Raw genomic sequence first — 5,689 nt, forward strand, 5'->3', positions numbered from 1 at the left:
TGAACCAATTAATCTGCCGCTGTCGTGTGCCTCAGCTTTACGGCACATGTCCTCCCACCGTATAGAGCATCGCGGGGGGTCAATGGTTCTGGCGCTTTGTATTCCCTGAGGAAAGCCTGTAAATCTTGGTTGGATTTTTTCATCTCAACCCGATCCCTTTGGCCCCGTGAACAGACTGTAGCTCATGCAGCTTTTCCTCACTAGCAGCATGGAGCTGCTCAAATGTGCCCCCTGTCAAGGGATTTTTCTCATGGCCCTTGTAGCAAGATGGACACCCGTGATAGAAGCAACCAAGAAATTCCCAGACAATCTTGCTCCCGGCTACTTCGGCAAAACCATCCACGACAAAACGTCCCACTCGTTTTTCTCCTTCGTTCAACGCATGTTGAATAAATACACCTTCTGTTTGGGCTATCCACTCTAGCCATTGAACACCTGCGTCCGAGTACGTCTTGTTTTCACAGCGGTAGTCGTCGGGTGGGGGTATTGCCAGGGTTTTGGGTGGTAGAAAGTTGGTGGTAAAAACGTTCATACACGCAGAAGCTATGGTCGCACGACTAAAAGGATCAACTCCTGTCTCTGCGAGAAACCCTTTTCCAAATAAAGTGGCTCCCTGGGCAAGAATGTCCACATCGTTTTTACAGTAAAGCAGTGCCTGCTTTTGAAAATCAAAAGTGCCCGTGCGTACCGTCTCATACCAGGTGAAAAAGTCACTTTTTTCATCAGTTGTCATGCGTTCAATCCCATAACAGTGTGCTGGGGGGTAAGGTCCGATATAACTCAGATTAGCCTTAGAGCTGAAACTGTGTGGGAAGTATCCCTTGATTTTATCTTCAAACCCCAAAGCTTTTGGCATTGCTGCTAAACGCATAGAGAGATAAGACAGTGAGTCTATGTACTTTTGTCCTGGTCAGTAAAAGAGATCACTTTACTTCCCTGCATTATCAAAGAGGGTTTTAACCCTTGTTCTAACATTGCATTGATAATGAGATAGCTGTCAAAACCCTTAGCATTGTGAGTGATGAAGGTTGCATTTTTGAACTTTGGACGCCTAAAGTGTGCCAGAAACTGCAGTGCACAGTCGGTGCCCTCCGAGACCCAAATTTCACCCGCAAGGGTTTTTGTGCACACCAGGAAGGGGACATGTACACCATCTGCCCCAGCCATGGTTTCAAAATCATAAAACACAATGTTGTCATTGTGTTCTGTCTCTTTGGGCAACACTCCGATGTAACACAGATGTTTTTCACCATCGGCTGTAGAAGCAGAGGGTAATTTTTCCTTGCATGTCTTAAATTTTTTCACCGCACACTTGTGTGTTTTATCTGCACTACTCTTGGGAGTGTAGTAGGAAAGTTGACAATCTACACACTTTTTGTGTAAATCGCAGCTACTGGCAATGTCTGATGATCTCTGTGTCTGTTTTTTATGTCGAGAGTGACAGCCAGCCGTACGACACGTTTTGTTACAGTCTTTACAAAAGATGGGTTTAAACTCGTCCAGAGTACATGAGGGGTCAAGACAGACATAACAATGACCAGTACAGGAATGACTCCATTGAGAGCTGTAGCCTGTGTAACAATGTTCACAGACAAATGCAGAGCCTAAAAACCCCTTCAAGTTTTTAATCGTAGTGGTTTTTGAAGAGAAACAAAAACACAGTTTTGTCTCATTTGGGACCCTCTGTCTGGAATTTACAGTGAGTACGATCTTCATCGCCTCTGTAAAATACCACAATCTTGCATTTTAAACTCTCTTCGAATTTAACAATGTCGTTGAATGTCACAGCTGTCTGATCTGTCAAACCCACCCTCCTTTGAATATCTTTACCACGTTCAAAACCTTCTTTATCAGTGAGGTTGTCATGCAACAACAGTGCTAAATTAATAGCAAAACACAGCTGGTTGGATGGATTCTGTACAACGTACAGAAAACGCCTCTTCTTTTTAACAATCTCATTGTCCAACATTTTACCAGCCAATCTTTTAGCACCACCACGGGTACCGCCACGGGGGGATTGTACAATTTGCACCACTAACTCGAGGTTACTGTCTGCCATTACCTCCAAATTTGACCGTACAGCATTGAACAGGGCCTCCTCAAAATCAGCTAGATTATCATCATTAGCATTAAAAATGGCTGACACATTAGCCTGTAGCTGCTCGCCCCGGAGCTCAACGTGAACGATATCTTCCCTATCTCCCCGTGAAAAAGCATAATTTACCATATCCTGTACATTGTTCATCAGAACCCCATAATAGGATGTAAAGTCTGCTTCATCATCATCATTAGGAGGGGTTAGGACTAGAGACTGACGCAGTTCTGTGTTATTGAATACAGGTCGAGACAAAACACTTGGTGTGGCATTTCGGTTTGCCCCCCCTCCATGTTGGAACGAGGGGGGTGGTGATTCTGAAGCATTCGGGGTGTCATTCTGATCAACATGTCCGCCACTTTGCATGGAGCAAACTGGTGATTCTGAGTCACTCGGCGTGTCACTAACATATCCACCATTCTGCACGGTGGAAACTGGTGATTCCGCAATGGTTGAAGCTATGCTATTTACTCCATTCAGATGGCGTACTCCGTCTGCGAGCTGATTTAAAAGCCCGTGTTTAGAGTCGGCGAGGTCCTGATAATTTCTTCCGGTAAATTACTCTGACCTACTAATTGACCTGACCGAAGTTATTGAGTCTATGTAAGGTTGCTGCTTGGCTCAGATCCACCAACGTCAGCAAGATCTCACCTCTACTAACCCCCCGAAGAACCAGGTTTAATTAACTGCTGTTTCAATTCAGACGACTCTTTTTTAATCTGTTTAAGGGATCCCGAAGGATTTTGATATCAGTAAATGGAGTGTGCTCCTACCTAAGTGTGAGTGTGGCAGGGTGCAGTCTTACATTTGAAGCAGGAGAGGAGAGCACAGATTTTCTTTTAGTTGTCCCAATCCAAAAGGTGAGATCAGTTTATTTGAAGAAAAATAGGTCCAAACTAATACAGGGTTTTTACCTTTTAACACATTATAATCATATGCAACATATCATGCTGGGGTTATATTTTTATCTAAAACCTTAATTCATATTTCTCATCTATCCAAGATCTAAAATAAAGCCATTAGTTATAAGATTCCCGTACGTCCTATTAACGCCTTCCGGGATAGATCTAAATAAAGCTATTAGTTCTAAGATTCCTGTACGTACTAATAACGCCTTCCAGGATAGATCTAAATAAAGCTATTAGGTCTAAGATTCCCGTACGTACTAATAACGCCTTCCAGGATAGATCTAAATAAAGCTATTAGTTCTAAGATTCCCGTACGTACTAATAACGCCTTCCGGGATAGATCTAAATAAAGCTATTAGTTCTAAGATTCCTGTACGTACTAATAACGCCTTCCAGGATAGATCTAAATAAAGCTATTAGTTCTAAGATTCCCGTACGTACTAATAACGCCTTCCGGGATAACCTTACCGAGAGCCATTTTACCCAGCCCTGAAGGACAGAGCCTACCCGGAAAGAGTATACCAGGCGTTTCCCCCCCCTCTCTCTCGCGCTCTCTCAAAAAACCAGTCTCTTTATGCTAAAAAAACCGGATCGAAACCCCAAAAAACACCTCCTCTATCCCCAACCAACATCCTCCATTGGCCATGGCCTAAGACACACCTTCCCATGTTTGTGTAAAAAGGACATGACCCCTGTAGGACTTGAAAAATATTATTCTCAGCTATGACACAACCATTTTTGAGGCCTCAATGTGTTTCTCGTTTAAGGCAGGAGCCCCCCTCCCTGTGATCTGCTGTGAGAAAAAAGGGGAAGAAACTGCCCTCTTCCTTATCAGTGACACCCATACATCATAGACCTTACACACTCAACCTAAACAAACCACTTTGTTTTGTTTATGCTGTAAATATAGAAAAACCTAAAATATGAAGCATTCTCATTATGGGTTCATACAATAATATAATTGATCATAAATGATTTATAATTAACTTTCGTTTTAAGTATTCACTTCGTATATGATTTATAATTAACTTTCGTTTTAAGTATTCACTTCATATGAAGCTCTCAACACCCGAGACCGGGGTAAGTGTCAGAGTTTTGATAGCATGCTAATACCCATTCCAAAGCGCTATCTAAGGTTGTGGGATGGCTTGAGTTTGTTTGTGATGAGGTGGTAGGTTCTTCGTCGTTTAACTCATTGATATTGTCTGAACACTGAGGAAATGACATATCTCCATACACGAATTCCTCATCACTGCTTAGTTCATTTATGTCGTTTATAGACTGAAGAAAATACATTTCTCTATCTGCTAAATCATCCATGTTTGACCGTTTATGAAACCAAATCAGAAATACATTTGTCACAGCTGAAGAAACATACCGGTCGGTTACATCGGCATCAATTTACATGAGACCCTCCAGCTTATTCAGTGGGTGTGTCCATAAAGTTGGCAATAACAGCAGTGGGGGTCCACCTGGTAATAGTTTGACTGATCTATACAGATAAAAGACAGAGAAAAAGAAGGATAAGTATTTGAAATACACATGGTTATACATTTAACAACTATTCATTTATCAAACATCTTGTAAAATAACCATAAAACTAATTTACCGGGGTGATATCTTGTCAGGAGGGGATCTGTGAGGAGTGCTATATCGACCTGAATCTCACGCAGAGTCTGTGCTGATAGTTCACCCTCGACCTGAGGACTAGGGGCTGAGTCTGTCTGACTCGATATGAGCATGTCTGGTTGTAACTCAAAGTAATCCAGATAGGCACTGTAAGTGTCAAAATCGGCCTGCAGTTCTGGCGGAATCTGCATAAAGGTTTCAGACCCGAGCGGTTGCAGGGGGGGCGTTGAAAAGGGGGGTGTATGCCTGGTTATCTGAGTCCCGGGGGAGGGCGACGGCTGTCCTCAGGGGGTCTGCAGTTACCTCAAAGGGTAGATTGTGTGTGGACTCCACAGGGGGAAAGTTTTGATACACAGACCCTCTGTCAGTGTTGTAGACTTCGTCACCTTTTTTAACAAAAGAGTAAAAAAAAAACGTTATTCGGGGATACTTTGCACATAAAAAACATATTTGATTTAAAAATAAAATACAATTAGTTTAAATATACTCACTTTCCACAGAGGGTAAATTAAGGTAGGCTCCAAGTACAAAGCAGATTCTTTCCACTACTAACGGCCTTATCTGACTCAGAGTATCCTGAGCTGAGACACACAAAAAGATTTGATTATAATCTACACCATATTACTCTATACTTTTCTAATTAAAAACATGTTAAAAAGAAGTAAAAAGACAAAAAAAAAACAGAAACTCACCTAGTATTTCAATAATCCTATGACCCCATACATTAGGGTTTTCAGCACACAGGATCTCTACTGCAAACAGAAAAAACACAACATTTTTTAAGTATCTAATAATATACTATCCACATAATATATATATATATATTCTGCAGGGGTCCCCATGCCTGCCTGTGAGCCTGTCTCCCCCTCTCCAGCACCTGCGAGCTCTCCGGGGTACTGGAGAGGCTTTTTCAGGCTTCTCTCTGCACCCTTTTTCCCCCTACAAAAATGACTTTTAAATGGATACTTTTTGATGTAAATGGTTCACTGTGTCATGACTATGGGTCTCTGAAACAATCAGGCTTTTAGCACACTGTTAGCTGAGTTTAATCCGATTT

Source organism: Gymnodraco acuticeps, unplaced genomic scaffold (genome assembly GCF_902827175.1).
Source record: "Gymnodraco acuticeps unplaced genomic scaffold, fGymAcu1.1, whole genome shotgun sequence".
Taxonomy (NCBI): domain Eukaryota; kingdom Metazoa; phylum Chordata; class Actinopteri; order Perciformes; family Bathydraconidae; genus Gymnodraco; species Gymnodraco acuticeps.